The 15,385-nt window shown below is 48.9% G+C and overlaps 1 protein-coding gene and 1 long non-coding RNA gene across 3 annotated transcripts in view; one reads left to right on the top strand and one right to left on the bottom strand.

The window, feature by feature from the left end:
- Positions 1–15,385, bottom strand: part of Cdh13 (cadherin 13) — an 873,206-nt gene that overhangs the window by 788,184 nt on the left and 69,637 nt on the right. The window lies entirely within an intron of this gene.
- LOC124086563 (uncharacterized) lies at positions 1,587–14,734 on the top strand. The gene is made up of 3 exons (XR_006849830.2): positions 1,587–1,948; positions 4,700–4,865; positions 14,665–14,734. It is a non-coding gene; the product is annotated as an uncharacterized LOC124086563 (long non-coding RNA).

Raw genomic sequence — 15,385 nt, 5'->3', positions numbered from 1 at the left:
AGAAGAGCTAGCAAATGTATTCTCCCCTGGAGCCTGCTGACACCTTGACATTTACCAGCTGAAACTGGTTTTGGCCTCCAGAACTGTAAGAGACTAACTATAGGCCACCAAGTTTGTGGCCATTTTTTATAGCAGCCACAGGATACTCACATACCATACCATGAACCACATACCCTTGCTCCTCCGTGCCTCTGGCTCTCAAGCCCCTGCTCCCAGGTCTCTTAAGGGTTAAGTTGTGTCTCCCTGGCACAACATGAGAGGACATGATTTCAGCCATTTTGCCCCCACGACTGTGGGAATAAATTTCCACTGTTTTAAGCCACACCGTTTGTGACACCTTGTTTCAGCAGCCCTGGGAAAGTGATGCAAAGTCCCCAGCTCTTCCCATACTGAATCCAAAGCCACCAAGTGGCCTGGCTTCAGGGAGTCCTGGGAATTTGGCACCCTAGTGTGTGAGTCAGCTTTCTTTTACTATAGCGAGTACTTGAGATAATCAGCTTATAGAGAAAAGGGTTTGGGGCTCACAGTTCAGGGGATTCTGCTTCTGAACGATGAGCCTGGTGTTCTGGTCTGTGGTGAGGCAGCACATACATCATGGCTGAACCACTCAGCTCCCTGCAGGTGGGAAAGAGAGGGAGGGACCAGGGCTCACTGTCCCCTTCAAGGGCATGCCACAAATACCTGAGGACCGCCCACTAACCCCACCTCTTGAGGTCCCATTGCCTGTGATAGTGCCACTCTGGGAAGCAAGCCGTTAGCACATGGGCTTTAGGGAACTCAAGGTCCAAACTGTAGCACTGGGCAAGTTCATTCATCCCGGAAGTACCACGGCTGCCTTCTTCTATTAATTGTTACCTACTTACTCTGCTAATGCCTGGTCAGTGAGCATCCTGAAGCACTTGATGCTGGATGTAGCTCTTCTGAAGAGGCCCTGAGTGCCTCAGGCTTCGTTGGGCTTCAGAAGGGACTCTTGATTCTGCAACTTGCAGGCCAAAAGCCAATTGTAGCCACAGAAGAGTTGCTGAGCACCCATGCGCAACCATCCTGCACTGCCTACCCCAGAGTCAGACTGTCTTCAGGATGGGTGGTGAGTGACATCCGCCCCTGCCCTGGTTTCTGCTCGCGCACTATTACTGTGTAATAAGAGTAGGTTCTGCTTTATTGATCTTCAGACCAGAGCTTCGTGTTTGCTACCTAAGAAGAGCCCCAAAGGATTGCATTTGATTTTTGCACAAAACAATAATCTCCTTCACCAAATTAGCTGCTGACTGGTGGGGGTGTCACCTTGAAATTGTTGACAGGGTAGCCAAACAGGAATGTCTATATTTACTAATCCTTGCTCAAATACCCATCCCTGCTGTTTGAGCCCTGTCAAGCGAGTCCCTGGGAAGTAGCAGCCACACCATGCAAGGGGGAATGCAGCGCAGGAAAGATTAGAACCATAAGAGGACAATGACCTGCAGCACCCAGCGGCAGTGACGGCTTTTGTCTCTGCACAATGACAAGCCACATTGTCTGCCCAGCCCCACCTTCTTTTTTCCTGTTCTTTCTGTTTCTCTCAAAAATCTTCCTCCCTGGAAGTTCCTCAGTCCCTTGGCTCCAGCCCCACCCTCTCTTCCCGTCTGGGCCATGATTTTACCAGCTGCATAATATGGCCACGTCATGGTCACTACTGAGTGCTGAAAACTCAAGTCAATGGCTTTGCAGCTTCTGGGATTGGTTCTTTGGCTCTGCTTGATGTCAGATAAGAAATGGCTTTCAGGGGACAGTTAGATAAGGCCTCAGGACACAGAGCAGCAGGGCTGCCTGGCCTAGGGACTCTTCAAAAGCTATCAGAGACCAACTGGTACGCCTCACGTCCAGGAGCGGGGATGGAGGGTCTGCCTCTCACTCAACAGGAAATTCATTGAGCACAGCCTGCTCCCTCTGAGCCTGGGCACAGAGATGGGTAAGTGGATTCTAATCACACGAAATTAAGCCCTGAATTGATTGAATACTGATGATGCTGATAATAACCATCGCAGGAACACGCACTGAGCCCTTAATCTGCCCAGGCCCTCGAGGTCACGGAATTTGGATTGCGCCACTTCTCTCCAACAACAGACCCCTCCATCTCCACCCCATGGACCTGCTTGCAGAAACCACTGGAGAAAGACTTCCCGCTTGGCTCCTGCTTCCTGCTTCCATGGAAACTGGCTTTCCAGGATCCTGGAAGTCATCCTGTGGGCAAGCAGGACCCACATCCAGCCCATTTGTCAGTGGGAAAGCCTTGAGCCTTCTCCATGTCACACTTAGAAAGAGAAAGACTCGGATCCAAATGAGGGACAGTCCCAGGTTCTGATGGATCCATCTCTTCTAATTGCCTTTGTAGCCTGTCTGTTAAATTTAGATAAGGCTTAAACGGGTCCAAAAGAAAATCCAGAAGGGAGCCACAAAAATGATTAAAAGGTTGTAAAATTGGGGCTTATGGATGGAGGAATTGGGGATTATTTATCCTGGAAAAGAGAAGGCTGAGGAGGGACATATAAAGACTTCATACTAGATTAATTATGTAAATAAGCAGACACCCAGCTGGCCTCTACTCTCAACCATTTGGCAGGGAGAGTGGGTGTTGAGGGGGTTACCAGGAGTTTTAAAATCATTAGTTGCCTGCACAGATTTCTGGAGGGCTTTGCTGTTGCCGGGTAAGCAAGTTGTGGATTTGCCAAGTTCTTTTTGATCAGCCCAGACTCCACCCACCCAAAGCTCCTTTCCAGCTCAGCCCGCGATGAAGACGGCTTTTCTTTGTCTACTGCCACAGGCAGAGGGGGCCCTAGCATGATGCAGGCTCCGGGACTCATGTCTTGTTCAAGTCCCCAAGGAGGGACAGGGACAATCAGGGCTCTGTCATCCAGGCATAACGACGTGGGCAGGAATGCCCCCCTGGGTTTGAACAGATGCCAGAGCAGTGTCCCCTGGCTCAAGACAGTCACAACCTGGCTGCTGCAGAAGTCTGCCCCCAGGTCTACATCTTGATCACACTGTGGTCAGTCTGTTTCTCGTTCAAGAGGATATTTATTGAGCACAGCCTGGTTCTTCTGAGCCCTGGGCTCTAAGCCTGGGCACAGAGATGGGTTGGCAGACTCTAATCACACAGAAAATCAGGGTGCCATCTGAACACTGATGAAGCTGATAATAACCATCCCGGGGAACATCTAGAGAGCCCTCAGTCTTCCTTGGCCCCCAGTTAATCAATGTCTGATCTCATTTGATTCCCATAATATCCCTCTGCAACAGAAACTGTTCTCTCCCCTCATCGCAGCTGCACAAGCCCTAAAAAGCCTAAGGAATTCGCCCAAGGTCACAGAGCAGTGCGGGACCTCAGTGAAATGTGAACTAGGTTTTCTAGTATTTAAAGTCCACACCACCTTGTGCCATATCTGTCTATGGGCATATCTGTTGATTTTTTAATGGAGACTCAGCAAATCCCAAAATGTAGTAAGAGGAGGACCTCAGACTAACACTGGGGCTCACCTTGTCACATTTCTGCTCTCTCAGAGAACAAGCTCTTGACCACTCTTCCACTGCCAGCCAGAAACATTCCCTGGATTGTGACAGAGGAAGTGCAGGGGAAGGCCACCCAACCTGCTTGAGGAAGGCAATGATCAAGTCCCGAGAGGTGGCAGAGGTGCTGTCCTGGGCTGCATGACACTGGAACTCGTAGACACTTCAGACCTGGGCAGTGCTTTCTAGATGCACTGGAGCACATGTTCAAGATGCAGAGCCTCAGACCCACACCATCTGACAGGTCTTAGCCAGGATGGAGAATCTGCCTGTCTATTCAGTGGATTTATAGATTTATAGGTTCTTCTGTGGTGGCACAGGGACCCTAAATCAAGGGGCAATGACAGAGTTGCTATTCCTTCTGGGGACTCATTTTCTTGCCTTTTAGACACGTGCACAGGCATACACACATACACCCTCCCATGACTCTTGTCCCTCCGTAAGCATTTGCTGGGTATCCAGGTGGCAGGGAATCTGAGTAAGGCTCAGGGCTGTCCTCGTGGAGCTTGAAGTCTTGTCGAGAGGACAAGTCAACACCTGACTCACATGTCGCTGGAAGTGATGGTAGCCCCCAGAGATGGGCCACACCTGGTGGGGGGACATGGCTCACAAGAGAAACTGATGCAGTGCGAACTAGAACCCAGCAAGACTTCCTGAAGGGTGCACAGACCCAGCACCAGCGGTACCTGTGGAAGCAGAGAGCCCAGAATGTGAGGGCCCGGGGGCAGCCACCCGAGCTGGAGCTTCAGGGGCACAAGGGGAAGGGATGGGGAGTGTGGACCATGCTGTACTTTAAGGCTAAGTTTTATTGGAAGCCATTTGACAGGTGCGTGGGGAAGCCATGGTGGGCGAGGCACAGGGTACGGAGCTTGGAGGCCATCACGGTAGGCCTGGCCAGAGATAATTAAGCCACTCTCCCGGAGTATTGGGCAGGACTTGTTAGAAAAGAGAGAAACAAGCAAGGTGCTCATATTAAGCTCCCTTTCATTTACATGTAAGTACTATTAATGCTAATAACAAATCTTCCAAGTGAGTCCCAGGAGGGAGCATTCTTACATAATTTTTGTTAAGGTATGTGTTTAAAAGTAATAAATAAAATGTATTCTATAATTTATTCTATAATTTAGTCTCTTTCTAAATTATACCCTTTAATTAGAAGAAGAAGAAGAAGAAGAAGAAGAAGAAGAAGAAGGAGGAGGAGGAGGAGGAGGAGGAGGAGAAGAAGATTGGCCATTTTGCTACAGAAGGGTTGATATCTTCTTCAAGGTCATGTTAAATCCTGACGTAACACTATAGAAGAAGAGCATTCCATAGAGGAGAAGGTACTGGATACTTTTCATGCTGTTCAATCTTTAAAAATATGGTAATATTAAGATTTAGAAACATGGTCAGATAGAATAACCTGATGATATCAGTTTCCCGAGGGAAGTCTGGAGAGTGAGACAGGGAGGCAGGAGAGTCTAGTGGGTAAGGCTGGGGCCTCCAGATAAAGACCAGCGGGCTTCAGGTCCAGCACCACTGCTGACAGCTGTGTGACATGGAGCAAGTGATTTTACTTCTTTAAGCCTCATTTTCTCCAACTGCTAAATGGGCTGAGAGCATCACCTGTGTACGGCCACCTGAGGGTCTGTCCTGGGTGTCTAAATTGACCGCAGGCTGGGTACGGTCCTGACTTTCCCAGGAGGGGCCCTCGGGGTCTCGGCCTCACTTCTTTGTCCGGTGGAAAGGAGGGAGGGCCTGGAATTCTCAACCGCAGTATTACAGCCCTCCACTGTTGTTCAGTGGAATCTGAAATCCCCAGACCCTCAGTGCAAGGTGCCATAATACTGGAGCCCACAGGAAGGGACTGGAGGCTGGGGTCTTCCTCCACCCTGCTTACACCAGTTGCTGTTGTTTTTTTAACATTGAGTTAGAAAAGTTAAAAAGCAGGTTACAATGTACAAGTTACACCAGATCGAGCTGTTCTTTCACCCATGCTTGGAATGAGACTGGTTGATTCTACATGTGAATATAAATACTATGTATGTAGTTTATAAAAAATACTTATATATAAAGTATGTGAATATATATTTAAAGAGTACATAGGCTTTTTAAGGCTGTCTTTCTCAGCCTATCCTGCCCAGGTGTTGCCAAGCCCAGAAGGCAGTGCTGGCATGGGATGGCACTTCATGGGTTGTCCAACCTCACCCTGGAGCCTAAGGTGAAGAGCTCCCATGACGTCAACCCTGTCCCTTCTCTGCACTGCTCCATCCTAAATTCCTCCAACAACGTTCATGCCCTGATGCACCAAATTAATCAAACACTTGCCTCGTGCCAGTCAGCCCCCGAGTCTTGGCAGGGATCACCTCATTTATTCTTCTCCACAGCCTCACAAAGTGACTATCAGCACCAGCCACGCATCCAGGTGGGGCAGCAGGCACACGAGGGAGCCTGAGCACGCCCAGCAAGCTCTCTCCAGGCCCTGCCTGAGACGTCGCGTCGACTTTTGTCAACAGATTGCTTCATATCTGTTGCCTTAAATAAGACATAAAATTGGATTTGTTTTCAACAATTTTAAAAACTTGTTCCTGCGGCATAAAACACAAACCAGAAAAAACTACAAGTTCAGCCCAGAATTTTCATCTCTTTCTTGGTTCATAGGATTAAAATTGCTTTTGATGACCATGTTCATGGTAAGAGGGAGATGACTGGACTTGTCCTGCTAATCAGCTTTTGAGAGCTGCTAAGGACATATTCAAAATCTCACCCTCATTCACCACCAGCGAGACAGAACTGGGGCTTGCATCCTCTGTCCCGCCCTTCACATTCATTCCAGGGAATGAGGCCAGAGAGCTAGGGAGGTACTTGGGAGCTCTCTCCAAATCTTACTATTGAATTGGCCTCCACTTCTCAGTCTCTCTACTCTATGAATCCATCATTCAGGACACCTCATAGTCACCAAATTTTAAAAGACTGAGAAATGAGTTATCAATTCGCAAGAGAGCCCCGGAAGTTTTTCAGATTCTGGTCAGTTACACAGTACCCGCTCCTGTGCTGCCCTAATCCGCAGGCTGCTTAAGCTGTGTGGGGTCAGTTTGGGGAAGGATAGCTCAGAAAATGAACCTCTCCTCCGCCTGCCAGGCTCCAGTGGCTGGAGGAGCCTGAACAGCTGGCTGCGGCCCCACCCTTCAGAGTGCTCCTGCTTAGTGTGCTGGGCCTTCACTACCTGGACCTAGGCCAATCAGATCCTCTCTTTGGGCAATGTGAACCAAGAGACAGAGCTAGAAGACGCTAGCCAGCTTTGAGACCCCCAAGTACAAGACAGTTGAGCTGCCATTGGGGGCCACATCAACAGGAGATAGAAGAAGCTGTCATGAGACCAGAGAGAATAGAGTTTCTGCAAAAGGAGAACGTGGGAGAGCCCCCAGCAGAACCCCTCAGCTCTGCACTCTGACGCCTGGTTGTTCAGCTTCTCTCTCATGTGTAAGCGGGATTTGAATCTATGACTAAGTACCCATGGGTCCAAGTTAGCCAGCTGCACTCCTAGCCCCCACACAGCTGGGCAGCCCTATGAGCAAGGGGGTGTAGATGGGCTGTGAGCAGTGTTCCGTGCAGCATCCACGTCACCCCAGCTTGAGAGGCCGTCCACTGGCTCCTGCCTGTGCTCTGCAAACAGACTAGAGGAAAGCCAACCGCAACACTAGAGATGGCTCCCAGAGCGTGTCTGAGCAGCAGTTGGAGGGAACAAGAGAGAATGACTACGTAGGACACAGCCAGCCTGCCCGGGGGTACTGCTCATCCAGGGGCCAAAACAAATAAAGTCTGTCTTGCAGGATTTGGAAGTCTGTTTGTTACAAAAGCTCGGTCTTTTCCTAACACCTAAACTTTTCTTCTTTGAGTAAATTTCGGAGAATTTCTATTCTCTAACCAAAAGAATCTTGAATGACATAAAGATGGTAACCCCAGAGGCTGTTCTATGGTTGAGATCCAGATCTTCTTCACAGATGTTCAGTGAGTACCTACTTTGTACTAATTACATGGAAAGAGACACATCAAACTGGAAAAGGTTGATGGTGTCACAGAAATCACTGTGGAGCGAATCCTGCCATCAGGAGCCACATGCCCTCCGCATCTGGCCTGGTCAGCCCTCTGTCATCCAGCACAGGCCCTGGCTTCTGTGAAGATCTCTCTCCTTTCCGTTTCTTTAATGTAAGGGGAGCAGGGTGATACATGCCTGTAATCCCAGTGGCTCAGGAGGCTGAGGCAGGAGGATCACAAATTCAAAGCCAGCCTCAGCAACTTAGTGAAGCCCTACGCAACTCAGCAAGACCTTGTCTGAAATTAAAAAAATAAATAAAATAAATAAAAGTAAAAAGGGCTGGGGATGTGGCTCAGTGGTCAAGCACCCCTATTTTCAATCCCCAGTACCAAAAAAAAATAAATAAAATTAGGGGAAAGATTGTGTCCGTAGATGAACCCTATGCAAAGGGCATGTGTCCCTCCATCACCCCATGTTTCGATGACACATCTTATGCCTTCCCCATGTCCTGGTGGCACCAACACGCCACTGTCCACCCTGATTGTCAGTGCCTCTATCACACCTAATGTCAAGCCTATTGAAAATCATATCTACCTTATTTCCTACAAATATTTAAAACCTGTTTCTTCAATTGAAATCTCCCAAAAAAATTAGCCGCTGGCTCTGTATCCATAGCCTCGTTAGTAATGGCTTTCGTTCAGTTAATGGAAAACAAAAACCGGGCACGGAATTGGTGTTAATTCCTTAAGCTGAGCACAACCAGATCAACTACTTGACTAAATTGCTGCGCCTCTGAGTTTATGCTTTGGGAAGCAAAGTAACTGCCTGTGACATGAGGTATTTTCCCATTGAAATGTGGCCTGTACCCTCCTCCTCCGTCTTCCACTTGAGGTTTCCACAATAGTCCCCATTTAAATGCTTTTTTCCTTTTGATAAGAGGGGAGCTCATGAAATGTAGAGAGGAATGCTAAGTAATTTTATGACTTTGGAAGAGAGATTTGAACCAAAATACTAGGAAAAAGATTTTAGATTCATAAAACTTGGACAGCACATATACCTCTCTGAGAACCATCTTAAATAAAAAAGTCCTCCATTCTCCCAAGCCACGAGTGGGGTCCGGCCCCACTCCCTGCTCCCCCTCAGCCCCTCTCCCTGCTCCCTGCTGGGCAGCCCAGGAACCTCTGCTCTGCCCGGTGCTTTAGGGCTGGCTCTTCTTTGTCCCTTCCTCCTGGCCACATGTCACCCCTCCCCTCCCCCGCCACACACGCTCACACCATGACTCCCTATTATACATGACTATTTCCTCAAAGTCTTGCTGGGAAGCACTTCTATCTCGTTAACCCCATCAGGGTGAAAGTCCGCTTCCCCCTGTTCTTCAATGTGTCTCTGGTGCCTTGCATAGTGCCTGGTGTAGAACAGGAGTTAATAAATCCTGTGAAAGGGAAGGAGGAGAAGAAAGAAGGGAGGGAGGGAGGGAGGGAAGGATGGGCACAGAGGAGGGGAGGAAGGAGGGGCAGCTCCCAAATGGGAACACCACTGAAGCCAGCAGCCAGCACCTAGGTGCTCAAGCCTGTTGAAGGAACAGCAGCACCCTCCTTGCACCACCAGACTTCAGGCAGAAGAGAACCCGGAGCGGATGGAAAAGGGGACGCACCGTGAGGGAGTCTCCTCTCCAGCATCATGCAAGGATGACAGGTGCAAAGCCCGTGAATCCTCCTGGACCACAGTTGATTTCTTTTAAGTCTTTAAAATTTGAAAGCTGGAGGACTTCGTTTGAATGAAATATTTGCAAGGAAGAAAAGGGCGTGTATTGTCAAATATGTTCCTAAAAATAATAATAAAGGAAAGGAAAATGTATTAATTCTTGAATGAGTTTAGGGATCACGCAGCCCAGTGAAATTCCCACTGCTGAAATGAGCTTGGCTCCTCGCAATCAAAAAGTAGTTGAGGAAAGATTCAGATGGGGACGGCGGGAAGCCGAGCTAATTTCCGGGAACCCGTGCCGCTTTGCACATGAGTCACTGGAGGCGACTGCCTGGCTCTGCTAATGAGACATTGTATTAGCATGCTGAATTCTAATTGTTATATTTCTGAACATCCCTTTGCTGGAGAGAAGGAGGGAGGAAATCAAATCTTAACGACAAACACACTGGGCATCCCACCTGCTCGATGGGACCTGGAGGAGCACAGTTGTGCCTCGTGATACATAACTGAAAACCCATCATGAAACAACGGTCCCAGAAGCAATCTATTTTGCCTGGATCCTGCTGATTTTGTGGCCAGCAAGATTGTTACTATCTCTGGCTTTATTCTTGATAAATTGCAGGTTTTGACATAGGTACATGGCGGGTCTCACTGGCACCCAAAGAATAGAAAGAGGAAACCATTTATTTGCCTGTCCGGCAGCCATGCTCTGTCATTCACCTTCCTCGGGATGCAGCAAGGAGACATCGCCTCCTCCAGCAAATTGACGCCCACCTCCCCAGTCCGTGCTCAGCATCTCTTGATATCCAGGGCTTGGTTTAATTGCTACAATTGACACTCACTCAGGAAGTTATCATGTGCTGTCACATCTGCTGAAGTGCAGTGCACACATTCTCCTCTTTATTTAACACAACCGGTGATGTAGGGGTTTTTCTAGCCATTTAGCAGATCAGAAAACTAAGGCTCAGGGAGGCAAGGAGTCAGTCAGCTTAGTACAAAGCAGACTTCTAACAAGCGGGGCTATCTGACTCCATGTCTTCCGGTCTTGATGACTGAGCCCTGCTTCCTCCTCTGGAAGACCTCCCTGGATCTGCCAGGTCAGGACACGGACCCAGGTGTGCCTGGGCCTGTAGCACATGCTCCTAGGCAGAGAGACAGCATAACTGCAAGACACTGGCATGATTAATTAGCTTGTCTATCATCTTTAGATTTTGAAATCTTTAGCAGCCTTTTGTAGTCCCGGGCCTTGCCGTCACCGTTGATGTTGATGTGCACCAGTGAAAGAACAAGTGAATGAGGAGCCTCCCTGAGATCTGGAAGAAATGCTCAGATAAACTGAACGGCACTGTGAGAAAGTTAACAGACAAGAGAGCCAGGGCAGTCTCAGTGGATGGAGCCTTAATGTTTCATTCAGTAACATCTATAATTCAGACCTGAATTCAGAAAGACAGATGCCCAAACCAAGGCGTTGGAGCCGTGCTGGGGGCCTGCGCTGTGCAGGGCCTGAAATGGCCTGGGGATTGCCTCCAGCCCTTCCCCCACATTTGTCTGCAACTTGCAGTTTTAGTTTTGAAGTTTAGAAACATTTGAGCCCTGCTGCCTGCCTTTCTCAAAGGTCTTATGGGCTGAGGCGGCAGCATGATGTGGTTTCCATTGTGTGTGCTGCAAGGGCGGGTGGGGGGCCTGGGGATGAAGGAGAAAGGAGAAAGCCAAACGCCTTGGAAGATAGATTGGACAGACAAATGCGAAGCTGAATGCAGATGCACACGGAAGGCTCCAGAATCTCTGAAGCCACTGATGATGTCTGCTAGGCCTACATTCTGGGTCCCCACATCACTGATGGGGCTTTGTCCCAGTGACTTCTGAAGGGGGAAGAAATACTTGCACACACACACACACACACACACACACACACCCAGCACATGCAGGAGGCAGAGAGGAAGGGAGAGCCAAAAGCCAAAAATCTATGGGCTGGGAGTTGAGAGGAAGCAAAGGCCATTTTCTGAGAGTTTCCAAAGCTGTGTCTGCAGGTTTCCATGCCTTAGGTAGCAGACCCTCAGGATGCATCTCTGAGTTCAGGTGGCCTGTTTGGAAGGGGATTCTGGGAAGAGTGACACTCAGAGGAAGCCCGTGCAGCTCATCAGTCTTTCTACCTCTGTGGGAACCTGAGCCCTGTCCCCTGAGGACTCAGAACTGGTGTGGAACACACCCAGGAGACAGATGCTGCAGGGCCAGGGAGCTGGGCCTCTATCCTCCATCCCCATTTATCCCTGGGTGAGGGCTGATCCTTGGAGCTCAAGTTTTCTAGCACACCAGAGCTCTGGGTTTGTAGTTTCCTCACCAGAAGGCCTGGTGAGGAAAGAACATGACAGTGAGCTGACAGAATGTGGGGCAGCCCCAGAGTTTGCCCTGTGACCTTTTGCTGCTGTGTGTTTGTAGAATAAGACACAGAGTATATGTAGCACATACCAACGTACACACCTAGGCATGCACAGGGCTAATATGTAGTCAGGAGAGACAAACACACAAAAAAGCAAAGAGGATATTTTTATTAGAATAAGTGCTAGAAAGAGAACAGAGAGGCACAGAAAGATCTGGAGGTGAAGGTGAGGTTCTTAGTAAGATGTGCCTGAGGAATCAGGTAAGCTGACCACATGGGGACCACAGGCTCCAGGCAGAGGAAATGGCACATGATACAGTCCTGAGCCAGGAAGGACCTTTTCACCATCTTTTACTTCCATATTTGCAAATATAAAATGCTTGCATACCACTAAAATCAGAGGGGAAGAATACAATAAATTTATTTTTAAGAGTGAGGGGGAAAAAAAGTCCAAGGGAAGACTATTGATTCTTAGAAATTTGACTGATATGACAATCCAAAATTGGTCATCTGATGGGAATAAGAAAGCCTCCATTAACTTCTCTTAATGGATGGAAAGTCCAGGATGGATCAATAAGTATTTATGGTGCTTGCACTGTGTAAAAGCCACGCACTTGGGCTCCAGGGAGCGCTGAAATGAACAGGACAGAGGCCCTGCTGTCACGCTGTCAGCATCCGGGAGGGGAAGACAGGTCATACAAAGCCAGTCCTATGATTAGATATCTCATAGTAGGGCCTGGGAAGTTCAGGCAGTGTGCCATGGGACCAGTTTGGGCTCAAGCAGGGACAAGCTAAGAAGGCCTTCCGAGGTGGAAGGTGTGTGAGCTTATGAGAGCCAGACGGCATTGCAGGCAGGAGGACAGCAGGGTGAAGGCGGCCAGGGGACACTTACAGCACACGAGGGGCCTAAGTTACCTGGAGAGGACGGGGAATGTGGTTCTTAGCTTTCAGAGCTAGAAGACCAGGGGGGAAGAGGGATGGGATGTGGTGACACATCACCTGAGTGCCACGAGTGGGGATCGCTTGCTCATTTTAGCCCCACATTCTGTCCCTGCTTCCAATAGCAGTGTTCCAATTTCCCTGAGAAATTATAACCATTTTGTGGTCTGCGTCCACGTGGCTGGTAGAACTGACAGTCCCACTCACCTGACCTCAGACGAGGACACGTGATTGCAGCTTGTCTAATCAAGCATCCTGTCCCCTGTTCACAGCATTGGTTGAAGGATGGGCATGTGACCTGATGGGAGTCAATGGGATTCAGTCCTAGGAAGTGTATTAAATGTGCCGAGAAGAGGGAGCCCTTCCACTGCCACTGCTGGGGGGTGGGGGAGCTGCGAGTCTGGGGCTGCCACTGGATCCTGGCTACAGCCTCACGTCAGGGTGGAGGCGATGAAGAGGAGGACTGCTGAGAGGGAACACATAAGACATTCTCCTGTGACAAATTTAGTTTGAAGGTCCAGCTGTTACAGAAGCTGAATCTCAACTCCAGGTTGCCCAGTTGTACAGCCTCACACACCACCGTCCTTTGCCACTTACGCTAGTTTGGGGTAGGATGCTGTCACTTGGTACTGAAAGACTGAACGATTATGCATATAAAACACTCAGGGGAAAAAAAGGAAAATGTTCTCAGTGCTCAGAAATGTCACAGGGCTCAGTAACAGCATAGATATCTAGGTTATTGGATGGGAAAGAGATCATGACGAAGGGACCTTGAACTAGGGCGATGCCCAGGAGAATGAAGGCGAGATGTGGAGTTGAGAAATGATTCAAGGGTAGTGTCAACAGGATTTAGTAGCTCACTAAAGGCAAGGAAGAGGAAGAAATAAAATTACTCAGAACTTTCTAACTTTGGAGACAGAGGGGATGGTAATGTCGTTAGCTGGGATGAGTTAAAATATAAACAGGAAGAGGAGCTGACTCATGGCGGAGATAACGAGTTTCCTGTGGGCCACAGGAGCTGGGGCTGCCCTCAGGATAGCAGGCTGGAGATGCCCAGCGTCGGGGAGCACAGCATTGGCAACAGTGTTCCTGATGCTCCTTAAGGAGAAAAGATTGGCCACCATAGAGGGAGAGCCCCATTTTGTAGTTTCAGAGACCAGAATAGTTTTCTGAATAGTCGTCATCGTGGGTAATCACCATCTATGGGGCTCTTTATCCTGGGAAGTCAGACAGCAAACAATTAAAATGTATCCTGTCAGCAACGCCATCAGTGAGAACTCACACAAGGGCAGAGAGGACAGCGAGCCTCGAAGCAGGAGGAGAAGCTGTGATGTTCCCACAGCTGTTCTCTCCAGCTGCTTTCACAGTTCTACAACAGGCCTGGAGTCTCCGAATCCTAGAAATGATTAAGTTGAACCCACGGTTCAGACTCTTAATCCCTACCATCACCAGCCCTGATTTTTGTTAAAATACTGTTTCTTAAAACACTGGGAATGATCTGATTATTTGGGGGAAAAAAGAAAAAACAGGCTAACATCCACTTAGCTTATACACCATCAGGTTTCCCTGGTGAGTGTCACCAGAGCTCTCCTCTGGCATAGTGTTGGTGACGCTCCACTCACAGGAGTGATTGCCCAAGTTTGTTCTGGAAATATTACCTCATCATACAGTCTGTGAACAGAGGTATTCCCAGGTCAAGGCGACTTAGAAACCACTGCCCACTCCAACCCCTTCCTGGAAATTCAACACGCTCAGTTGCATATTGAAGGCTCTGAGAAGTTCGGTAGGAAAAAATTCATTTAATGTTTTGAACTGTCTTCCAATTTGTTAGCCATACATATATTCGACCCCAAAACATCGGTATCCTATCTATAATATGCTAGTATACATAACAAATACGCATGAATTATACTTTGGGTAGGTCCAGAAAAGACCACCATAGGACAAAGTTCTAAAATAAGTCAACTTCTAGAGCAAGCACGTCTTAGCCAATTCTGGATTAATGAGCAAGCTCTCTGGTGGCTCGCAGGCCAGTGCCTGGCCAGCTCAGGGGCTGACTCACTTCATTTTCCTTTTCCAGAGGCCTGTTGAGCATCCATCGGCATCACCTACGCGGACCTACACCAGCCACCCTGTTTCCTGTTTGTGAAGATAGATTGGATGCCTCCTCCCAGTGGGCAAGTGGCACCTGGCCCAGATAAGGAGACCAGCTCACATTCTATTCTGGTTTTTCTATACATTGTTTGGGCTGTGGGCTGGACAAGGAAAACGAGTAAAAGCTGTGTTTGTGGACTTAAGTATAAGGGTGTAACATGTGCCTACTGACTACATTTTGGTTAGGGAACAAATGTCGTAATCACCACGAAGACTCATTTTAAACACATCCTTTTAAACACCACGTCTAAGAGGTTCTTAGGGAGGAGCAGGCCTTCTGGAAGGCAGAGTTAAGGCCTGCGTGAAGGGCGGCCAGGTTAATGAGGTGGAGGCTGGGAGGAGACTGGAAATCGGGTGCCTCTCCTTGGGCCCTTTGAAATCAGCCTCCAATCAGCCAGGGTGGAAGTAGAATTAACATTATGAGGTGGCTCCCCCCACCTGCTGAGTGGGGCTCTGGGGAGGGTGGGGCAGAAGCAAGGTGCTCTGGCAGTGCTCTGGAAGCAAATAGGGCCCCAGATGCAAGCAGTGTCCTCAGCAGGGGAAGCGAGCACAACCCTGAACCTGGATCAGAGGCATCAAATCCCTTCCCGTCACTCCCAGTGTGGAAGGGGCGCAGTGAGTAATGACCTCCCTCGACAACCAGGCTG

Source organism: Marmota monax, unplaced genomic scaffold (assembly GCF_021218885.2).
Source record: "Marmota monax isolate L192 unplaced genomic scaffold, Marmota_monax_Labrador192_F-V1.1 WCK01_AAM20220418_F8-fsc00024, whole genome shotgun sequence".
NCBI lineage: Eukaryota > Metazoa > Chordata > Mammalia > Rodentia > Sciuridae > Marmota > Marmota monax.
This window is presented reverse-complemented; position numbering and strand designations above follow the sequence as displayed.